This window comes from Bactrocera dorsalis, chromosome 5, assembly GCF_023373825.1.
Source record: "Bactrocera dorsalis isolate Fly_Bdor chromosome 5, ASM2337382v1, whole genome shotgun sequence".
NCBI classification, from domain to species: Eukaryota; Metazoa; Arthropoda; class Insecta; order Diptera; family Tephritidae; genus Bactrocera; species Bactrocera dorsalis.
In genome coordinates this window covers 43855045-43880159 of record NC_064307.1, presented here as the reverse complement: position 1 = coordinate 43880159, position 25115 = coordinate 43855045, and the positions used below count along the sequence as shown (strand labels likewise).

Genomic DNA, 25115 nt, shown 5'->3' with positions numbered 1-25115 from the left:
TCTTCGATTCCCATGAGATCACTGCTCCTGCTGCAAGAAATGACCAGCCGCTATACGATTTTCGATCTATGCAATCTCCAGCCCAATCAGCATCAACATAACATTCGATGGGTTTTCCAGTTCGTTGGTAGTGCAGACTCAGCTCAGCAGTGCCCTTAAGGTATCGCAAAATTTGCTTGGCACCCACTTCATGTTCCTTATGAGGATTTGCATTACGTTGTGAAAGCTTCGTAACAGAGTGTAAAATATCTGGCCGGGTTGTTATGGCTAGATACATCAGCGAACCTATCAGGGATTGATAGCTTAACTGGTTCGCTCGCGGACACTCATCATTGTCACACTTAACCTGGAATCCTGCGCTCAACGGAATGACATTCGGCTTGCAGTCACTCAGACCATACTCATGTAGTAGATTCCCAATATATTGTTTGTGACCAACAGAAACGTTACCAGTTACTCCTTCTCTTTCTATTTCCATGCCAAGGAAATGCTTCAGCTGACCGCCATCGACTACATCGAATTCGTTTGCTATTGACGCCTTCACTTTGTTGAGTTCTCTCATAGATGTGCTGGCAACAATCAAGTCGTCCACATAGACAATGACCATGCTGAAGTCGGTGCTACTACGGAGTGTGTACAGACACGGTTCACTAGCACATGAAACGAGTCCAATGTTCAGGAGCACTTCATTCAGTTTTGTGTTCCATTCACGACCACTTTGCTTTAGGCCGTATAAAGATTTCTGAAGCTTGAGCACACTCCCAGGATTTTCTTTGTCTTCAAATCCCTCGGGTTGTCTCATGTACACCACATCTCGCAGTTCACTGTTGAGGTAAGCAGATGACACATCTATTTGGTGCATATACATACCTTTCTCAACCGCTATGGCAATTGCTAGACGTATTGTTGAATACCGTGCCACAGGAGAGAACGTTTCAGTATAGTTGACACCGAATCTCTGGCCACAGCCTTTGGCCACTAGACGAGACTTAAAACGAGTGATGTTGCCATGCTTGTCACGCCTTACTGCAAAAACCCATTTACAACCGATCGCTTTTTCGCCCTCAGGAAGATCCACCAATGACCACGTTTTATTGGCCTTTAGGCTGTCCATCTCCTTCTGCATCGATGCATTCCACTGACTGGCATGATCAGAACTTAAGGCCGAAGTTACTGTTTCTGGTACTGTCACATCGTCTGTTGTCATAACATTTAAAATGTTATACTGCTTGCTTGGACGACCTGGATTTCCTGTACGGATCAGCTTTGGTCGTCCAGGACCCCTCTTGATGTTTGACTTATCTTCATTGTCTTCTTCAGACAAAACTCCATCAGACGCATCGCAGTCGGCATCAGTGTTTTCCACAATTTCGTCTTCTGTAACACATGCCGACTCTGACTCCAGGTTGACCAGCGGCACCTCACACATAGTTGCCGATTCATTACTATTTACACTGTCATCTGCAAAGAATCTTTCAAGAAAAATTACGTCACGTGCTACTGTTACCTTTCCTGTACTCGAATCGTACAAACGGTATGCCTTTGCTGACTCTGAGTAGCCAACCATCACACGTGCCTCGCCTTTCGGGAGAAACTTCCTGCTATGCTTCTTGTTTAAAACTATAGCTTTGATCCCGAATTCTCTCAGATGGTTCACTGTTGGCTTTTTGCCAGACCACGACTCGAATGGTGTCATGTCCTTTAAAGCAGATGTTTCCGAGCGGTTTCTTAGGTATGCAGCCGTGTTAATAGCTTCTGCCCAGAAGCCCTCATCCAGACCAGCATGTAGAATCATACTGCGCGCCATCTCAACCAATGTTCTGTTCGCGCGCTCAGCTACACCATTTTGTTGAGGTGTGTGCGGTACAGTAAGCTGTCTTTTAATACCATTGCTTGCTAGGAGTTGGCCAAACGCGCCACTCAAGTACTCCCGACCGTTGTCGCTTCTCAGACACTTTATCTTTTTCCAATACTTCATCGCGAGATTTCAAGAAACTTACATACGTGTATCGCGATTTATCGTCAATGAATGTTACAAAATACCGCGCTCCTCCTTGTGAGGATTTATTCATTGGTTCACAAATGTCTTGTATGCACCAGATCCAATACATCTTTCGAGCGATTTTCAGTTTTCTTTGGAAATGGTTTTACGCATATTTTACACTTTGCACAGGTTTCACATATATGATTATTTAAATCACTGTAAACGTTTGATGTTTTTAAACCATGCACCAGTTTTTTATTAATCATTTTGTTCAGACTACCAAAGTTCAAATGTCCAAACCTATAGTACCATTTCATTATATCAGTCAAATCAGACAGCGCACCAAAACACTTATTGTCGTTTGTTTCTAACAAAAACAAATCTTGCCGCTCTTTAGCCATTAAAATTACTTCACCGTCTTGATTCTGAATGCTCACACTTTCATGTTCAAACTTAACACTGAATCCCTTTTGTATTATTTTTGCTACAGATATAAAATTGCATTGAAGGTTCTGCACACATAAAACCAAATCAACTGTACTTTCCCGCCAATTCAACCTCACTGTACCGCGACCACTTGCTACAACATAATTGTTTCCAGCTAACACTATTTTCTCAGTATGTGGTTCGAATTTTATGAAACATGATTTATCACAACACAAATGGGCCGTTGCACCACTGTCCAAGCACCAAATTTTTTTTGCAAAGCTACCGTTAGAACACGCAAACACTGAGTACGACTTTTTTCTGTCTTTGTCGTCATTCTCATTTTCGTTGTTTTTGACGCTATCATTTTTTTCGCTAACTTTTGTTTGGCAATTCTTTGAAATGTGTCCACGGCGACCACACGACCAGCAACTTACGTTTTTTCGTTTTTGTTGTCCATCTTTTACATACTGTTTATTTTCGCTTCGCGAAGAGAATATTTTTTGCTCTTCTTGTTGTTCTCTTTGCTCCTTACGCCTTTCACTATCTTCGAACAATTTAATTTTTAACGCACTTAATGCCGGCGAGGAATCACGCGATTCCATTGCTACCACGAAATTATCAAAGGCGTCGCTCAAGCTTGACAACAACAGTATACACAAACACTCTTCGGGCAATGAAAAACCAATTTCACACAAATTTTCAATCAGAACTGTGAATTTCTCTAAATGCTTAGACATATTTTCAGATTCTGACGATTTTATATGCAATAATTGTCTTAACAATGTAACGCGGCGTGCAGGTCCCTTACTCATATGTATTTCTTTTAACCTTTCCCACGCACTAGCTGACGTTTGGCAATTTTTTACATTATTTATTTGTGAAGGCTTAATGCACAGCATAATGCAGGCTAATGCTTTTTCATCTTTTGCATCAAACACAGTATCTTCTTTGTTTTTTACGATACGACCGCAAACTACGCCCCATAACTCTGCATGTATGAGCACACTTTTCATCTGTACGACCCACGCGCTGTAATTAGTGTCGTCCAGCTTTTCAATAGAGTGCATAACGGAATTCATTTTGCCTTCTAACATGAAATTTCACTTAATCACTTTAAGTTATTAGTTTTTTCGTTCAATTTTTGCTCGAGCGTAACAATACTGAAAATTTGTTTTTGCAAATCAAAATTAACGTTTAACACCGCACACAAAGTCTTATACGCCAACTTTTTCACTTGTCCTAAGTATATTCAAATATTTTTGCCACACGATTTTTTTCAAGGCTAGTCTGGGCCCATAACCTATTGGTTGTACAGTTTATTTCAGACTGACGACTAAATTCTAATGTACACATATATACTCGTATAAGAGAAACTTGTTGCTCGCAGGCAACGGGATTTTACAGTTACAAATATTGCGTTGTATATAAGTACATATGTATGTAAATGTCTTGGGTATTTCTAACACTATCAATTGGTGGTAGTACGGGGAAATCCAAAAATGTTGTATTTCTTTCTTTTTTTTGACGTAACTGTCCAGAGTTATTATATGGGTTATTACTGTTTTGACGTAACTGTAAGAAATTATGGTTGTTATTATCCGTGAATGTTTGTAACTTATTGTTTTGGGGAACTCTATGTTGTGCTAAGTATTGTGGCTGTTGTCTATTGTTTGGTATAAATCTGTTCTGTATATTCGGTCTATCGTCGTATCCTTTTACCATGCCTGTTTCTTCTAACAAATAATATGCACTTCTAAGACACGTTATGTTTCTACTATATATAATACTTGCTAGATTTGGCTCAATACCATTTAACAATGTTTTTAGAATTAGCGTCTCATTTATTGAAGGCTTAAATTCTCTTTATTATTATCTTGTTCGTATTTAGTATTCAATTTGTCTAAAATATTTCTAAGATTATAAAAACAATTGCTTACATTATAATTCCTTGGTGATACAGGTTATGATACGTTTCTTTGATACCGAAGTTTCTGATGAGTTCTTCTTTGATGTCTGGCCATGTAGCTTCCTGTCCCAATGTCCTTATTGCTGCTAGGGCTGGTCCTTGGATTTTATTTTTTACATACCTCTCAAATATAAATCGTTGCATTGCTATGTTGTTATTGAAAAGGGGAAGAATTAGTTCTACCTCCCATATAAAGGATGATAAGTCGTAGCCTTTGCCCGTATACTATTTTATTCTCGACGCTTCTTTTATTAACTCCGAACCCGTTAAATGAGTGGGCTGGTTTGATTCGGTTGCCATGGTTCTTCTTTTTTTCATTTGTTTTACTTAAAACTGATTAATCACCGACGTAATTTTTATTATTAATCTTTGGATTAAGACTGTTCAAATTATTATTGTTACTAATCTTTAGATTAATACCGCGGTAATCTTATGATTACTTGCGAGGATGTCCGACTGCGCCACTTTCGTAAGTAATGCCGAACGAATTTTTATTTTGTATTTAAAAATCTTTATTATTGAACTTTACATTTCGGTTGGTTCTTAAGAACTAACTACATTCTTTAAAAACTACTTATATTTATATGGTTCTTAAATTTTCAAATGCAGACTCAGCAGTACGTCAGTTGAACTCATTCATATGTTTGTGAAATCAATTAAGTCAACGAAATCGATGGTTGCACCAAAATTATTAAAATAAACAAAAACGGAAGTATCGAATTACTATTGCAGTGATCAATAAATTTTGGCTGTTGTATACAAAACAAAATTAATTAGGTTACAATGTTGCTGTGCAAGCAAACAATTGAATTTGTAAGTTCGGAAATCAAGAAATTTGATCGGTCTGCAGTTTAATTGTATAAACAACTGAAACTGTTTGTTTGTCATTTGCCCCATTTTATTTGAAGCGAGTTGAACGACTCATTGGAATGGGAAGTGAACGTAACTCGCGTGTAGAACAAGTGCCGCCACAGCTTCTTCTTCTCTTTGGTACAAAATGAAACAGGAACAAAAACCGCTGTATGTGGAGAGGATCAGTGATGCCCCTTTTTTTTCTGATTAGCTTGTTGATGTGGAGAGTGTTGTACTTATTCAGGTTAGGTCGGTTATTTATCGGACAGCCCTCGTATAATTCAGCGCTTTGTTCGTGAAAATCGCGTGCATAACAAGGGTCGAAAGGCTCCTAATAAAATTTTTAATGAAACGGATGAGAGGTGGATTTTAAAAAACATTAAAAAGGAACCAATGTTAAGTGCTCCAGCGGTGACCAAAGATGTTGAAATGTTTCTCGGCAAAAAATGTCATACAGAAACTGTGCGCAGAATATTAAGGGATTCCAATTTTCATGGGCGAACAGCACGGAATAAGCCTTTTATAAATAAGAAAAATAAAAAATCCCGTTTACAGTTCGCAAAAGACCATTTAAACAAGGACAATGCTTTTTGGAATACGGTTATTTTCGCCGATGAGAGCAAGTTTAATCTTTTTGCGTCAGATGGTAAAGCATACGTATGTCGGCAACCAAATACTGAGCTCCAAACAAAAAATTTACGCGCAACATTAAAACATGGTGACGGTCATGTAATGGTTTGGGGGTGTATGTCATCTGCAGGCGTTGGTCGATTGGAGTTTATAGACTCCACTGTGAACAAAGAAGTGTACCTAGACTTACTGAAGCAAAATTATCTTCAAAGTGCAGAAGTCCTGGGTATACGTAACACTTTTCGCTTCTACCAGGACAACGACCCTAAACATAAATCTGGTCTTGTACAAACTTGGCTCATGTGGAATTGTCCACACCTCGTCCAAACACCTGCACAGTCACCAGATTTGAACGTGATTGAAAATGTATGGCACATTCTGGAAATTAATATTAGAAAACACCACATTTCTAGCGTCCAAACTCTAAAAGCGGCTTTGAAGGAAGAGTGGGGTAAAATATCGCCAGATTTTACAAAAAAATTGGTGGAATCAATGCAAAGCCGCATGAAAGCTGTAATCGAGCAAAACGGCTTTTCCACAAAATATTTAATAAATATTTTATTTTGTTTACTTTTTATAACTTTTTAGTAAGAATTTTTATACCACATGAAATAAGCTGTGACCCATGAATTATGAGTGTTTTTGGTTTTTGTTTAATAAAATATTGAATTTGAATACTTTTGTAAATTTGTTTACATGTTTTGTATTTAAAACTAAATTATCAATATAATTGCATCATTCGTTCATTTAGTTCAGAGAAAAAAATATTAATTTCATATCAGTATTATCAAAAATGTTGTTTACACGAAATAAGCTGTGAGCCACTGTAAGTTATTGAATATATAATAGCTAGAAACTCTTTATCTGTTGTAGCATATTTCTGCTCATGGTTATTTAAAGTTCTGCTAATATAGCACACTGGCTGACCTTGTTGAGAAAGCACTGCTCCTATTGCGTAATCGCTTGCATCCGTTGTAATAGTAAATTCCTTATCATATTCAGGGTATTTTAAAATTGGATGCGATGAAATCAGTGTTTTCAAATTTTCGAAACTAGCTATGTACTGTGGATCTCTTGAATTTATTTTATAGCCTTTTTTTAAATATTTAGTCATTGGGTAAGCTATTTTAGAATAATCTTTTATGAATTTTCGATAATAGCCCGTTGCTCCTAAAAATCCTTTTAACTGTTTCTCAGTTTTTGGTATTGGTAGCTTTTGAATTGCTATAATTTTATCTGGATTAGGCTTGATGCCTTCTTTTGTTAAAATGTGTCCTAGGAATGTAGTTTCTCTTTGAAGAAAACTGCATTTATCTGCCTGTATTTTTAATTTATTCTCTTGTAGTTTCAAAAAATTTTTTTTTTATGAGTTTATGTGCTCTTCTAATGAAGTTGAAAAAATTAATATGTCATCTAAATATACGACACATATTTTAATTATATATTCCCTCAATATGTCATTCATAAATCTCTGAAAAGTAGCTGGGGCATTTTTCAACCCGAAAGGCATTCGGACGTATTCATATAGTCCTGCCGAAGTGACAAAAGCTGTTTTCTGGATGTCCCTTTCTGCCATTAAAATCTGATGGTAACCTTTTGCTAGATCTATAGTGCTAAAGTACTGTGCTTTGCCTAATTTATCTAAGATTCCATCGATATTCGGTAGAGGATACTTATCGTCTACAGTCAATTGGTTTAACCTCCTATAATCAACCACTAGCCTGAATTTTTGTATTCCTGACTTATCTATCTTTTTCGGTATTATTAGAATAGGTGAGCTATATCTACTGTGACTTTTTCTTATTATCCCTTGCTCTTCTAATTCAGAAATTTGTCTTCTTACTTCTTCTTCATGTTTTGGAGGTAATCTATAAATTCTTGAGTTTATTTGTTGATCCGTAACTGTTTTAATTTCATGAACTACTGCTTTTGCATTTGTGAGCTTGTCCCCTTCTTTATAGATAAGTTTATTGAAATGCTTTAATAATTTTTCGATTTCCTTTTTCTCATTTGATTTTAAGTGATCCAGTTGAATGTTTTGCATTTTACTTTCTTCCAATGCATATACTTGCTCTTGGATAGTTTTTGAATAAAACGGAATTTTAACACCATTTTTAAGATCAATTTCTTCGTTTTCAATATCGATTATACTGAAATTATTAAATATAAAATCGTTCCCTAGCAGAAGATCGTACGGTTTTTCAAAGTCTATTTTCAACCATCTCATCCTAGCATTGTGAGGGTATTTAAATTCTAGCGGACATGGTGTCTTAATTCTTTCTTTAGACGCTCTTATATCACCATTCAGTGTACTAATTATTGTTTTATTTTTTTCTAGAACCGGTAACTTATAATGTTCGAAGCTTGATTTTTTCATAATACTGATAGTAGAGCCCGGGTCTACCAATGCACACCATTTTTTGTTAAACAAAGTAAGTGAAATTAATATTTTATTTTGATTTTCCGAGGCTAATTGGTAAAAAATTCCTCGTTGTTATTCGTTTCCTCTGTCCTGCTCACAGCATCAACATCCATGGGTGTTGGGCCATTTGAACGTCTTGTTTGTCGAGTGCCATTCTGTATATTTTGTCTTGCTGAATTACCATAGCCGTTATTAGTATTATTATTACGATATTGATTTGTATGTTGGCCTGAATTTCCTGTCCGATAATTAGTTTGTCTCTGTGGATTATTTGGGTAATAATTATTTTGCCCTGAAAAGTTGGTATTCCTTTGAGAGTATCGTCCCGAATTATTTTGTGTATAATAACGATCATGGTTTTTATCGCCAATATTTTGTCCCCAAAAGTTGTTTATTCTTTGATTATTTTGATTTTGGTTATTATTAAAATTTCTTGCCTTCTGAACAAATTGGTTTGAATTTTTGTTTCTTGCTAAAAGTGTGGGATTTAAATTTCCATCGTCTAGCCCTATGAAACTATATATAATTCCTGATAACTGTGTCAATGAAATTGAATTCCTTATTGCATAAGCACAAGTCCCCGATGTAATTTGCTTAATACGTTGAATAAGCATACCTGAAAAAATTTCCTTCATTGCCTCCCCGTTTTCATCCAGAGCTCCAAATTCAGTTATAGCATCAATTATTTCATTGATTCTCCTGCTTAACTCACTAATGCTACCTACTCGCAATGTATTTATTTCTCTAGTTATGGTCATTTGATCTTTCCTTGGCTTAAAATGTTGTTTAAGTTTTATTTTGCAATCCTCCCAACTAGCTGGTGGAGCAAGATGCAAATAATTTTTTGCTTTTCCGCTTATTTTTAAAACGTACACCACTCTAAAAACTTCTTGTTCCTGGTTTGGATAATCCCTCAGAATCCTATCTATTGCTTCAATGAATGCTGGCAATTGGCCGGCATCACCCCCAAAAGAATTTACATATTTTAAATCTTTTTCAATACGTTGTCTTATTGACCGCTGATTATGTATTGCATTTAATTCTAACAATTGTGTAATTGCTACTACACAGTTTTCTAAATTCCTATTATTATGAGCCATTTTATTTAAATTGGTTTATCTTTCTTTTCCTAGAACTTATGTTTTCTTAAAATATCAATATTTAATTTATTCTTACAATACTTCTCTGCATTATAGCTGCTGCTGTTTTTGTTGCTGTTGCTGTTGATGTTGTTGTTTTGTTTTTTGTTAAAGCTGCTGCTGCTTGTCTCCGCTGTTGCTGGTGTTGCTGTTATTGTTGAGTTTGCTGCTACCCCTGTTGTTATTCTTGCCTCACTTTTACTCCAAATTCTTGCTTATTTTTTAAAATTTTTATTTTTTTAAATATTTTTATATGCTGAATAAGAATTGTTTCACCTTTCAATTTTATCACGGAAAGTTATTAATGTTTCTATATTTATTTTTTACTTTTAATGCTTTTTTTCATATTTTTATTTGCGTTCAATTTTCGGTCGCGGTCAAACAAAAACTTGGTTCTTACAAAAGCCGACTGCGCCAGTTATGAAGTAAAAGTCTTCCGGTCTGATTTGAAGCAAGAATCAAACTGACTCTGCCATCAGATCAGCAACTCGAGTCTGCCCCAACAGACTCAAAATATGCTGACTCTGCTGTTTTGGTCACGTACTGGCTGATCATTCGATGTGGTGCACAACTGCATGCCGTCAGACGTAACCTGAGATGTAACTCGCGTTGGGTGCCGCGTTTGCTTACGCTAGACCACAAACGTGCGCGCATGAACATTTCCAGCGCTCTGTTGGCTCAGTTTAGAGGCAATAAGACCGAGTTTTGGCGCCGATTGATAACTGTAGACGAAACTTGGATTCATCATTATACGCCCGAAATAAAAATCCAATCTAAACAGTGGGTTGAAAAGGGGGAACCAGCCCCAAAAAAACCTAAAGCTGTGTATTCGGCTGGGAAAGTGATGGCGAGTGTTTTTTGGAACAGCCATGGAATTATTTTTATCGACTATCTTGAAAAAGGAAAAACTATAACAGGAGCATACTACGCATCATTATTCGACAAGCTAAAGGAAGAAATTTCGAAAAATCGGCCACATTTGCAAAAAAAGAAAGTCTTGTTCCACCAAGACAACGCACCATCTCACACCTCAACAGTCGCCATGGCGAAAATCCACGAATTGCGGTTCGAACTGCTTGACCATCCACCTTATTCACCGGATCTAGCACCAAGCGACTTTTTTTTGTTTGCTCAACTTAAAACTGCGCTCGGTGGCCAGAGATTTTCGTCAAATGAAGAGGCAATCTCTTTCATGAACTCGTATTTTGCAGACAAAGACGCCAAGTACTATTTGGAAGGGTTGCAGAGATGAGAGCATCGCTGGGAGAAGTGTGTGGAGTTACAAGGAGACTATGTAGAAAAATAAAAAAAAAAAAATTTTGAAAAAGTCGCGTGCATCATGGTTAGGTCGGTTATTTATCGGACAGCCCTCGTATTACGTTTCCACATGGGGCATCACACTTATCATCTGAGCTAAGAGCAATATGATTAAGTTTAGTTGGCGGAGGACAGTTAACAGGATTGCAATTTTCTATATTATATTTTAAAAGTATTGATTTTATGTAAGCAGATTGACTAAGACTTATATGACCCTCACTTTTATCAACTTTTATACCTAAGAAAAATTTAATCTCATTTAAATCAACCATTCTAAATTTGTTCATTAGGTATAATTTAAAATCCTTCATTACTTGTTTATTTTTGGTAGAGATTACTAAATCGTCTACATATAAAAGTATATATATATTAGAGAATATATCCCCTTTGTCAAGAAGATAAGTATATGTATACAACGATCTACTGGTGAATTAACAAAGCCTATTTCTGTCAATGCTTTCTCGAATATTTCAAACCAACACCTTGCAGCTTGCTTGAGACCATAAATAGCTTTATGTAGTCTACAAACTTCATTTTCTCTACTTATTAGACCCTCGGGTATTTGCGTATAGATTTCTTCTTTTAATATTCCATTCAAAAATGCTGTTTTAACATCCATATGATGTACTAAAAGGTCATTTTGATTTGCTATAGACATAATCAATCTAAAACTCAAGATTCTCGCTACAGGTGCAAATGTTTCATTATAATCAACTAAGTATTCTTGCGTAAAACCGCGAGCAACAAGTCTGGCTTTATATTTTTTTGGTTCGCCGAATTCATTTTGTTTGATTGTAAAAACCCATCTACAATCAACTACATTTTTATTTTTAGGCTTTTGTACAATTGACCAAGTCTTATTTAATGAGTGTGAGTCCAGTTCTTCTTAATAGCTTTCTCCCAATGTATTCTATCTTTACTGTATTTAACCTCGACAAATTTATTTGGTATGGAATAGATTAAAGATTGAGTATGCATTACACAATTATTTATTAAATCTTGATAAGATACTTTTGGTTTATTCTTTATTCGATCACTTTTTCTAATATTTATCTGAGATTCCAAGTCTTCTTTTTCATAAGACTTTTCACCAGACATTTTTGGATCGGCATTCTCAAATTCTACCATATCACTAGGCTGTTTATCTGCTTGATCAGATTTCCCATTATTGTTGAGGACATTTTCATTATCAATATTTGATTGAATACTTTCACCATCTTCATTATTAAGATGCATGTCATCCTCAACCACAGCTCTAGATTTTACCATATTTGTTTCATCAACAACAACATCTCTTGCTGTTACAAATATTTCTTTTCCAACACACCACACTCTATACCCATTTGGTTCATACCCCACAAGTATACCTTTCCATGACTTTTCGTCAAACTTTCTTTTTCGTAGTTTAATATGAACATATACTGTGGAACCAAAAACTTTTAAATATTTTAAACTTGGCTTTTTGTTATGCCACATTTCATATGGTGTTTTCAATAAATCTTTAAGTGCATTACTTGGACTTCTATTTATTAAATACGTTGCTGTTAATACAGCTTCACCCCAGAAACTTTTCTGTAGATTGGCTCCTATAACTAAAGCACGAGCTTTTTCAGTTATAGACCTTATCATCCTTTCGGATACACCATTTTGCTGAGGTGAGTGTGGAACTGTTAGATAATAGCTGATGCCTTTTTCAACACAAAATTCTCGCATTTCATTTGATAAATATTCCCTCCCATTATCTATGTACAGATTAACTACTTTCAGATTAAAATGGGCTTCGCTTTTTAAAATAAAATCCCTAAATGCAGTAAAAACATCTGACTTGTAAGTTAACAATTATGTTACACAGTAATGTGTATATTGATCTATAAAAACTACATAGTAATTCTTTTTATTTATTGTTGGAGGTGTTATCGGACCACAGACATCGGAATGTATTACAAATAATGGCCTATTTATGTGATCTTTATTTTTAACCTTTTCAAAACGAAGCCGAGTTTGTTTTCATTTTATGCAGGCTTCGCATAAATCATTAACTGGATTAACATTAGTTAGCAAATTAGTATCTTCAAATAAATTGTGGTTTTTAATTTCAAGAAATTTTCCCTGGCTTATATGCCCTAACCTCTCATGCCATATGTTATAATTTATTTTACTTGATACAAATGCTTTCTTAGGTATTGTAAATCTCACAGAAGGGACATTATCACAATGTGCATCCATTATATTTATTTTATCTTTACTCACAATCACACCTCCTGGATGAAATACAATCGTAAAACCAGCATCTTGCATCTTTTTAACAGAAATAAGGTTTTGTGATACATCAGGACAAAATAACACATCATTTAGGGTAACGTTGGTAAAAGTATCGGTTAGCAATTTCATTGATCCCTTTTTAGTTGCAAATATAAATTCGTCCGACAGCGATTTTGATTGGTGATTCAAGATGACAAACGTTTGAGAGTAGATTTTCGTTGCTGAACAAGTGATCAAATGCATAGGAAAGAAATATGCCCATCACTAATGTTATTATGACGTTTGAGCATAAATGCAAAACCAGATCTCTCTGTCTCTTTTTACCCTTGAGCCAACTGTGCCTGTTTTTCTTTATTATTCATATTTTCTTTCTCTTTCTTATACTTATAGCAGTCCTTCTTTAAGTGCCCTATCTTGCCACAGTAAAAACATTTTTGTTTATTAAATTTGAATTTGGATTTAAATTGGACTTTATCTTGAAACTTATTATTTTTATATTGAAACTGATTATTTTTATTTTGAAAATTGTTCACTTTATTTATTTTATTCACAGCTTGCAATACTTTTAAACTTGTATCTGTAGATTTTTGCTTTAACTTAATTTCATGATCAAGTAATCTATTTTTGACGTAAGCCAAAGTCAAATTCCTTTCTGCGAGTGTTTCGATGGCGGTAATGACGCCGCACAGTGGTGCCGCTTCATACAAGCCGCGGCAAAAAATAGAAGGAATCGAGGTAGGGCTTTGAAATTTGGCACACATCTCTCATATTGCCAAATTAGATGAAAAAAAAAATTTTGTTAAAATCCGCCCACAACCACGCCCACCTCCCATATAACACAAAAATCAAAAATCATCCTACAGTAACAAAATTTTCTACAGTGTAATATTTTGTAAATATAAGCTTGTCCAGAAAAAATAAAGCAAATCCGCCCACAATTACGCCCATCTCCCATATAAATAATACATATAATCACAAAAGTTGCATTTTCGCTGTTATCAGGTACAGTTGCAGTAGATTAAAATGCTAATTACTCATGAGTTGGCAGCTCATTGCAGCTGATTTTTTTTCTATCGATTAAGGAGATTTTAAAGTTTATTTCGTGTAAGTGGCTAACCTGCGCGCTCCTGCGCACAATAGTTATATTCTGTTGAAGTTGTGAAATATATGATTTTTTTGTACCATGAAAAAACTTCATTTTAAAAAAAATTTTGAAAAAGAAAGTATACATTTGATGATGTAAATCACATCTATAATATTGGTTTTAATAAATAAAAACTTTACAATTGATATTTTATGGTTAACTTTTGAGTTTTAACCTTTGCAATATTAATCACATTTTTCTGAGTAACTTTGCGTTGATACTTTGTTGGACTTTGAAGCTCTCCCAACAAAAAACTTGAATATATATGGTTAGTTCTTAGCTTAAATTGAAAAGATGGTACAAATTTGGAGTGATGAAAAAAATCCTTTTTTTCCGCTCTGGCACCACTGTGCGCCGTCATACGAAACAGGTAGAGAAAGCAAAAGATGGCTGACCTTGCCCATGTCATCTAATTTCGCGCCAGATGCAGAAAGTTCCGTTATTAGATCAGCAAATATATTAAAATGGTTTATCAAATCCATATCGCCTTTTAATTTTAGTGAAAGTAATTGTTTACGGACGGACAACTGTGTAGCCAAACTTTTGCGTTCATATATTGAATCTAAATTATGAAAAATTTTTTTAGCACTGCAATCATTTGTGACAAAACTTAGGAAGGAATCACTTAAATATTCAATAATTGTATTTTTGGCCAATTTCTCTAACTTTTTCCACTCATCACCTTTTTCACCACCAGTTTCATCAATTACTTTAATCGAATCATTTTCGCTTAAAAGCGCCCTAACTCGAAATTTCCAAATCGCATATTTTTCACCGTCGAACGGCTTTATATTTCTTTTTGATTTTTCCATGATAAAAAATGTAAATCACAAGGTGTACTTATCTTCGATGGGAATCTGGGCCCATAACCTGTAGAAAATCTGTAGAAAACAGATCAATCCGCAGAGCCTTTAGGTAGTAGAACACAGATATTAATCCTTAATATCTTCTTGGTTTGTCTTGATTTCTCGTCTTGTATATTTCCAGTAGGAACAAATAAAGAAAACACTTTGTTGCGGATATTTTAATCTATAGCAGACACACGTGTTTATTGTTCAAGGAACCAAGTAGAAAGAGAACGAAAAGTAGAAAGGAAAAAGTAAGGCCGTATAATCCAGAAATGACAAATAAATATCGATATTCGAGATATATATATATATACTGTTTTTGCCTTTAATGATGTGATATTTCCACAATAAGCCTATCTGCTTCCTCACGGAGTTTTGAAATTTGCGCGAATGGTATTTGCGTGCTTTTATAAAATTTTGACGTGGCAGTGGCGTATATTTGCTTAAAAATTTTGCGGTGGAAGTTGCATTTGACAAACTCTCAGAGATGACAACTATGAACACTGAAAGTCAGTGTTGTACAATGTTACGTTCATGTCATATTGTTTATAGAATAATTTGAAATATTGGAACTCGTGCCATTAATTTTGACCTAATGTTCCCGAGCCTTTTGTAGAGTTTTGTCTGTACCTCAGTTTCAGGGTTTCCTTGATAAGATGCTAGTTGTTTGCTTGAGGAATGTTTGTATTGTTATTTCGCTGTAATATTTTTCAATCGGTTTGCCGTAATGTTTTAAACAATGAAGATCTCTAATTAGGGATGTTTCTGTCCTTTTATCTGAATAATGCGATATCAAGTTTCCTCTGATCTCATCCCAATTAAGGGATGTGCCATACATGTTTAAGACTTCGTTGGCTTGACCATCTATTTTATCTCTTATGGCCCTCAAGAGGATTAGTCCATGAGGAGTGTTATCTGCTCCCCTAATGTGAAGAAGTATTTCTTCCACATTACTAATGAATTCGTGGGGCAATTTTGGATTACCATCAAATTTGGGTAGGTCCTTGATTGCATCTGGAATTCTAAGTGAGTTAAAAATGTCGATATTATTCATGTTGTTACTATTAGTTGTCGTTTGAGTCCCTGACTTGACTCATACTTGGAACTTCTGTATTTGAAAGCATATTAAAATTTAATGTAATGTCCTCGGATTTAACGGGTAGGCTTCTTGACTTAAAAATCTTAAAACTTTTAGGATATGGAAAATATCTAGATTTACTACTCATCAAAAATAATAACTTGTTTTATTTACATAAGATAATTTGGTTCCGATTGATAGGAATTTGGAATCAAATAATGCCTACACAAAAATAATTTAATTCGTTTTTTTATATATGTAATTTATTTTTTATTTAACTTTTCCACTTTTCCACTTCTTCCTTTTTAATTTTATTTATTTTGACAATTTATGTTATATTTTCTTTTAAGTTTTAAAGATTATATTTTTTAATGATCTTTCCAAGTGCTTATAAATAAGTGGTTGAAAAATTTTTCTTTTGAATTAATATATTTTTATTTAAATTTTTTTTTTTTGTAATTCAATAACCACTCATTTACTTACAGAGCCCCTATGAGAATTGTACGCATGAGGGATTTAGGTCCTTTTCCAACGGTTCTCGAGTATTTCCACTTATTTTCCTTGTAGCCTTATACCAATATGCTCTTGATATTTGTTCTCCGTCCGATATTCCTTCGAGTTTTTGAACAGGCGGCCCCTTATGTGGTCCAAGGATTTAATTATTAACAAAGATATTATTTGGTTAGCACTTTTAGTTAAGCTCCAACCCGAACCGTTGGCTTTCCGACTGCGCCAGTTATGTTATTACGTTCCTTCGTTAATTGCACCAAATAAAACACTTTATCTTCTCGAAGGTTACACCAATAATGATCTTTATTTTTAAATTAATTTAACATGAAGGTAAATAAGTAAAAGAAATTTGATGAGTCAAGAAAAATACAGTAAAAATTAAAACCATAATAATTGTATAAAAGTTGGTAAACAGGAAGTAAGTATTAATTAGTACACATTTGTTGCAATGCTTTGTTCTGCTGACTTTAATATTTTAAAATTAAAGGGAACAATTATTATGAGGTCCACCGTGCTACACCAAGATGAGGGCTCCACTCCTTCAACGTCAGGGTTAAATTTTGGTAGGGTAATGTGTGACGCTTTACCATCGGATTGCGGTCCCTTTGGATTCTGCATGTTTTTAATTATTTCCATCAGGTTGCGATTTTGCAGTTCCAACGCCAACAAATGTGGATCAGTAGGCAAAGCAGATCCCACTTCTGATGTCGGAGAAGGCTCATTTATTTCTATTTTCAACACGCAGCAAGTTCTGTTCGTCTCGGTGGCGCAACATTAACTAAACTCGCCACACACATTCTAAGCTACTTCACACTTTTTTTTGCAAATTATAATGCGATCTCTTTTCTATAATTTCTACGAACAGACCACAGACCTTACTCAGCAGCAGAGTATACTTATTTCTTTCCCTGAACCGCTGTGCGTTCTGAGAACCGTTGGCGACATCGTGTCGCCATTCAAAAATGTAAGTTATCGGGCTTTTTGCTAGAGCTCCGAAAAAAAGTGGTTTTATTTTAATTGGGTCCGTATGACCTTCTTTATTAAACTTTAAATTGCAACTGACTTACATATTCTTTCTTAAGCTAAAAGTAACCTTAATCTACCTGTCCCGTAACTTGCAGTTCTGTGGAATTGCACCTTTGCGGCTCGTGGCGGATGTTCGCTTCCTGTTGTTGACGAAAATATTACTGTCAGCTATAACTTTATTTCTGATTGCGAAATATTAGCTCAGCTATATTTGTTATTAAAATATTAGCGTCAGCTATAATTATGAATATGTTTCGTGTTAACTCCTCCGCTGTCAAAAACAAACGTCCCCGTTTGTTCGCTGCATTTGATCTGTCAGAGTTATTGACCCTTCTAGTGTTGGTATTTCAGGTGTTTTGACTTCATTATGATCGTTCAGATTAACATTTACATGGTAATTTGATAGCTCTGTTATACTTGCTTTGCATTTATTTTTTAGACTCAAAATGGTGATAATTACGATTATGCACATCATGCAGATGATTATGAGCGAAAAATTGGTAATTAAAGCTGCAGTGTGGGCTATTTTTTTTAATTTTTCCAGATGATGTGTGTTGTTCAGATGAAACTCCTTCATCATCTCCAAACTTAAAATTTCTTCTTCTTGAAACGATGGTATATTTGGTTGTAAAATTGCTGCTAACGGTTTGCTGGTAAATTTTTCGTTAAATGAGTATGTTTGGTTTTCTATCCACACCGTGGAATTATGGTATTCTACTGCATATGATCCGGAAAGATGTATACTTTGGCTGTCAATTTTTACTGTACCGTTATATTGGTTTAGTAATACAATGCCAGGTGATATCTTTTCTACCGATGGTATGTGCTGATTATTTATTAAAATGCATTCTGCCGGTTTGCTCTTTAGTAGACGAGGGACACAGGTAGTGTTGGATATGTCTATAATATTTTTCTTATTTTTGACTGTCGTGTTAAAGTTAGTCGCTACTATTTCCTTTTTATACTTTGAGGGCACTTTATTGCCAATTCTCCTTGTTTAAGATTGCCGAGATTAAGTTCTGGTTTTGGGTGTTGCACCCCACGTTTATTATCATGAGGACTGATCTAATATATCAGCCCTCACTATATACACAGCCTTTGAATTATTACAATTAAATATTAATTATATAAAAATTGTCTTACATAATAGTTGTTAAGATGATTTATATTTTTGATGTATGTTAAATGATGTGCCCGATTGCCTCCGATTTTTATTCCAAAAAAAAACCAATGTTGATGAAATGAACTGATACACTTTATGATTGCAGAAAGAAGAAGAGAAGAACCCAGCCACATTTTCCATTTATAGCGTGGCTAGAGTGTTGTTACTGTATAACAGTGTGATCAGAGTGTTGGCAGTGCATTGGCAATTTTATAATAGTGTGACTAGAGTGTGGACAAAGCATTGGCAATCCGTAACACTCCTATATAATTTTTTCGTCTATTATTCTTTCCGTTATGTCTTCTCTTTCTGTCCGAATTGAATTTGGTGATGGCATTTTCTGAATTGCCTCAATTTCCGAGGGATTTGCTTCTATTCCCTCTTCCGGGATTATAAAACCTAGGATTTCCACTGGTTCAGGGAGAAAAAAAACTTACATTTATCTAGCTGTACTTCCATGTTTGCAGCTTCAAGTGTTTCAATAGTTTGATCCCTACTGTTCTGGTTCGTACCATTATTCAAAATACTTTGTATTATGCTTTGTCCGTCCGTCTGTAACATCTGACGTTTTTAACTAAATGTGCCAATTCTGGCGAAATTTGGGTGCCAGAACCGGAAGGTCCTGTTGGTGCAACGGGAGTTGTATTCCCTAGCACTGGTGGTCTGATTAAATTATTTGGGTTAGTCATTTTCTTTGGAGGGTCCCTTTTACAGGAAAGTCGCAGAGTTATTTTACTTTTATAAGAACCCGAGGGTCCCCCGTTAGGTGGTGAATCGCGGCCCTTTTTAACTTTATATGTTATTGGCTGTACAAGCCCTTTTTTATTTTTCTTTGTGGTTTATAATTCTCAGGGGGGTCCCTTTGGTGGTGAATCGCAGAAAATTTTGTATGTTATAAGCTGGAGGGTCCCCCCGTAGATGGTGAATCGCAGCTTTGTATTATTATTTATTATTGGCTGTACGAGCCCGTTTATTATTTGTAAAAGAAATAATTTTCTTATTGGAACTCTTAAAACTTTCTTTACATTATTTACTTTGTTTTCCAAAAAAAAAATTTTAAATATTTTTAAATTATTAATTTTCTCTTATGAGTTTCTTTTTTTTCTTTCCAAAAAATTTGTTTATATATTTCTAAATTATTAATTTTCAAACACTGTTCTTTTCTTTTTTTTATTCTTAATTATTAAATTTAAATAGCTTAACTTATTCCTTAAATAGATATCAGCTTCCCTTCCATGGCCGGTGACCGTGCAGTTGTCCTTTTTCCTCTCGGTACTTGGGCGCACTCTTTCACTCCCTCGATGCCAGAAAGTCAGTTCCGCTGCTTGCTTTCCGTACTGCTTATGGTAGTTTTGTTGAGTTGTTTGTCACTTTTCAGTACTACATATGGTACTTTTTTGAGTTGCTTGTTTAACACATTGCTCGGGCGCCAGTTATCGGGCTTTTTGCTAGAGCTCCGAAAAAAAAGTGGTTTTATTTTAATTGGGTCCGTATGACCTTCTTTACTAATTTTTAAATTGCAACTGACTTACATATTCTTTCTTAAGCTAAAAGTAACCTTAATCTACCTGTCCCGTAACTTGCAGTTCTGTGGAATTGCACCTTTGCGGCTCGTGGCGGATGTTCGCTTCCTGTTGTTGACGAAAATATTACTGTCAGCTATAACTTTATTTCTGATTGCGAAATATTAGCTCAGCTATATTTGTTATTAAAATATTAGCGTCAGCTATAATTATGAATATGTTTCGTGTTAACTTGTACATGCATACACAATGGTCCAACTAACCATTTTATGCCATACATATACAGTGGGCTAAGTTACCATTCTACGACATATTCTTTGCCTCTCCCTGGTTGGTCCTGTAGTAGATTGATCGTGACACTTCTTTCTGTAGCTCTATGTCGCTCATAGTCGATAGTAGGTCGATGCTCCCTGTAAATATCGGCATGTCGTTAACTGTTTTTATAAGTACATGCCAGCTGCCGTTATTTCTTTCAGTCCGGTTTCTTAGTTCGAGATATGTAGGTTTGCCTCATTTGCTCCAACTGTTGCTCTCTGCGGGCAAGCTCCTCTACTAGATTGATCGCTGCCTTCTGAGTCTGTTCGGTCTCCATTTGTCTCCTGTTATCGAAGGCTCGGTGCCTTGATGAATTAATTTTGTTTTTTATGGGTTCGGTTACCTCGCTTTTTAAACTTTAAATTTTTGGTGAATTCACGCTCTTTTTCGTTTGAGACGTGCTCACTGCAAAAACTTCACAAAAAAATTTGTTTTTAAAATTTTCTGGGAGTTGCAGCGGATGTTTGTTTTAACAAATTTCTGTAACAGTGACATTGTTGCAATGAATGTTTTTATGTTGAAATAAATATTTGCTGTGTTAACTTATATGTACGTTTGGAGAGTAGGTTGCTCTCTCACTAGAGTTTGTATTCACTCCACTTCTCTTATAAATGATGAAAACGCATACGTATTGTCGCCTTTAAATATTACAATTGATTGAGCATCTTTGATGATGTTGCTCACAGTTAGCTGCAATGCCATAATGCACTGCTAATTCCAATATTTTGCTGTTTTTGTTGACAGTATTTTACCAAATCCGTTGGCATAACTCTCTTACCGGGGTAGAGCACTTTTACATATCACTATGGCACATTTTTGGGATTACTGTCTGGGGGGTGAGAAATTCCAAGTCAGGGTGATGGTACTAGGTCAGTATAGTAAAACCCTCAAAGGGTTTGGCGTTCGTATGTATCAGTTTTTTTTATGACCTTTTAAATTTTTTCCTTATCTTGATGTTTTTTCGCTTAGTTGTAACATTTTGGCAAAAACGTAGTTTAACATAATTCGCGAACCACTTGTGCGATTTTGATGAAACATATTTAGAAAAATTAAGAATTACAAAGTGTCATTTACCGCCTTTTTTTTTATAAATTTTCCCCAATAACTCAAGACTTCTGGCCATAAACTACTAAAAAATAAAGTAAACATTTTTATAGTTTTTTATTTTTATTTTATTTATTTATTTTTATTTATTTTAATAAATATTGCCTAGACTTTTTCGATGGTGGTTGTTCGGGACTAGTGGCATCGCATTCATCGCTATCATCAGTTTCTGAACCACACATAATGTCAATGTGTGACTCCACTGTTGGCCCTTCTACAAATTTCCGCAATTATTGCAATCGGCGACTTTTTGCCTCTATATCTGTAGGTTTTTGTTTTATTAAAATGAGTTTGAAAAAATAAAAAATCAGTATTACTTCATTTCAAATGGCATAGCAACTTGATGACAGCGTTCACCTTGTTCATCAGATTCGGTAGCCAATTGTCTACTGAAGTAGTCCAGATGATGATGTAAATAATGGATATTCAAGGACATGTGGACACCAATTTCCGAGAATGCTCTTAACATCCTTGCGACAGAAACATACTTATGCTAATTAGCCGTTTCGAAGTTATTGGAGTTGTCATAGAGTTGTCGTATAGCCATAACGACAGTGTATTACAGTGTTATACAAGTTACAAGAAAATCGACTATGAACCTAAGTATAAGATTGTGGAATTTTTCCAAATGCACTGCCGTTACCGCTTATTGAAATCCCTCTGCGGTGGCGGCGTGCTGAAAATCGTTGAAGTAGAGTTGCCACATACGCGGCATTCTAAAAAAGTAGTAGAAATGAATAAAACAGAATCTACTATAGACACAATGGCCAGTAAACTTGCCATCTTATCTTTTACTTTATTTATAAAACAATATAAGTGACAAAGTTTATTTTTTTTTATCATAAATGATCTTACATACAACATTCGTATAAGTAAATAAAACACAAGGTTTGGGTTAATTTATTTTTATTTCCCTACTATGTAGAGCAGCCGTTCGCTACGATCGAGTTATTACAACTGACTTTTCGGTGCTGCACCTGAATACCTAACACCTATCAAATCTACTTGCCATCACCTCACGTGGACTGCCGCATGATTCCATAATGCTGATTCGGCAATTCACACGGTTTGGGACAGTTGATTTCGTTTGCTAATGGCAAGCGATTTCGTTGTTATGTCTGCAACTTGAGACTGACACCTTTGATGTTTTTGTTTGCGTTGCAATCACAGGCATAACTACACCTGATGTTGTGGGCTACGGTGATATGTTAACTTATAAGTAATGTTTTTATAACAAAAATAGTTTTTATTTGAATATCTTTGTATGAAATGACAATTTTATTAAACAACAATTAGGACTTTACGAGTGGGATGACGAAATCAGAGTGACTGTGAATTACATTTCTGTGAATTTCCACGAATATACGGAAAATGAAATAGTAGAATAACTGACAGAGAATGAGATGATAGAATGACTGATAAAGAGTGCTGCCAGATGTGATACATCCCGTCTGTATGCCCACAGTACTGCTGGACTTTTAAAGGTTGAGCTCCTTTACTAGATGGACTAGGATCAAGGTGCTTGGTGCGGTTGCTTGTTAACTCAATGTATGCTGGCTTCAGCATGTCGATTGAGACTGTTTTTCTGCCCCATTGATCCTGATGATGTAGGTTTTGTCGTTTACACGCTGGATGACTTCATGGGGGCCAGTGTATGGTTGTTCCAGAGGCTTCTTGATGGAGTCTACTCTCTTGAAGACGTGGGTGCACGTGTCAAGGTTTTTGAGTAGGAACAGCTTGCGTTTGGTGTGATGAGCTGTTGGTGTTGGCCTGATTGGTTGGATGATTTGCCTGTATTTCCTCACGAATGTTTGTGGATCACCTGGTGTGCCTGCTGTGGCAACGAAGTCACCGGGTATACGCAGTGTAGTCCTGAAAAACATTTCAGCAGGAGATGCTCTCAGATCTGGCTTGTATGCGGTTCGGAGTCCCAGTAGAACTGACGGTAGCATGTCTGGCCAAGGTGACTCATTGTTGCACATGAGAGCCGCCTTGAGTATGCGGTGCCACCGTTCCACCAGGCCATTCGATTTAGGATGATACGGTGTCGTTCTAATACGATGAATGCCCAGCATTCGTGAGAGTGAGGTGAACAGTGCTGATTCGAATTGTAGACCTTGATCAGTGGTGATTGTCAATGGTGAACCGAATTGACAAATCCACTGAGTGTAAAAGGCGTGTGCAACTGTCGCAGCTGTCACGTTGTTGAGTGGTATGGCGTGTGGCCATCTGCTGAAGCGGTCAATGATCATCAGACAGTAGCGAAGGTCCTTGACTCTGGGCAGCTGTATGAGATCCAGGTGGACGTGCTCGAAGCGATTGTCTGGTACGTCAATGTGGTTTGGTGTGGTGCGATTGTGACGATGGACCTTGGAACATTGACATGGTATGCAGTGTCTGGACCACAGGAGTGCGTCTTTTCTAATACCTGGCCAGACGAATCTTCCGGTGAGTTCCTTGACTGTGGCCCTGCCACTAGGATGAGAAAGACCATGGATGATGTCAAAGGCCTGGCGTCTGAGTGGCTGTGGAAGATAAGGTCGCACAGTATTATTGGTCACATCACATAGTATTCGTGACTTTCAATGTTCAGCAGGTGCAGCTGGAGAGATGAGCTGGATTGGACATCATTAAGCTGGTCATCTTGAAGTTGTGCCAGCGCAATGGTCTCAGCATCAAGTTTGGTTGGCATGGTTATGGCATTAATTCTCGACAGGGTTGGGCATAGTGCACTAAAAAATAAATGCAATAAGGTTTCACTAGCACTACTTCTTCAGTGGTAGTTAAACAGCAAAATTCACTATCACTGAAAATTTAGTGATAGTGAAAAACAAATTGCACTACCACTAAATATTTAGTGATAGTGAAAACCTTTAGTGATAATAAACATTTTTCAGTAACATAACACTGTTTCTTGAAGAATAAAAATAAGATTATGTATGTATATGTATAAGCTGAAGCAGTATGAGGCAATGTATTCAAAATAAACCATATATTTGAGTAGAGACTTCTAATTATGCCGCACCAAAATTAGGAAAACATAATTCATGTTTTATTTGCTTTTTTTAATACCAACATTTCAAAATTACGGTCGGTGAGATTTTGCCTTGTCGATCGATTGACAATTCCAGCAAAGGAAAAAAGTCTTTCCACTGGCGCAGAGGAAGGAAGAGGTGTGTTGTATTTTAAAAAATTTTTTTTTATAATAGGAAAGCGGTGCAAAGCATCAATGCTTCTATCAGCGTCATTCAAGTACAAAGTTACTTCGGTTGCTACAGCTCCGCCTTGTATACATTGATTTTCATCTGAAAAAGGAAGTTATTTACAAAAATTTCGCAGGTTGGTTTCTTTAAATCGAATACCTGTGGACTCGTCATCGAATTCGAGAAATGATGTACTAGCAC

The 25115-nt window shown here is 35.8% G+C and overlaps 1 long non-coding RNA gene across 2 annotated transcripts in view; it reads left to right on the top strand.

Annotated features, from left to right (window-relative positions):
• Positions 1 to 14503: 14503 nt before the first annotated feature.
• LOC125778939 (uncharacterized) overlaps positions 14504 to 25115 on the top strand; it is a 39302-nt gene continuing 28690 nt past the window's right edge. Inside the window, exons 1-2 of one of the 2 annotated variants that reach the window (XR_007423038.1) lie at positions 14504 to 16152; positions 16189 to 16911. This is a non-coding gene — a long non-coding RNA (uncharacterized LOC125778939). Of the gene's footprint in view, positions 16912 to 25115 lie in introns of both variants that reach the window. The other variant, XR_007423037.1, reaches the window with a different exon arrangement.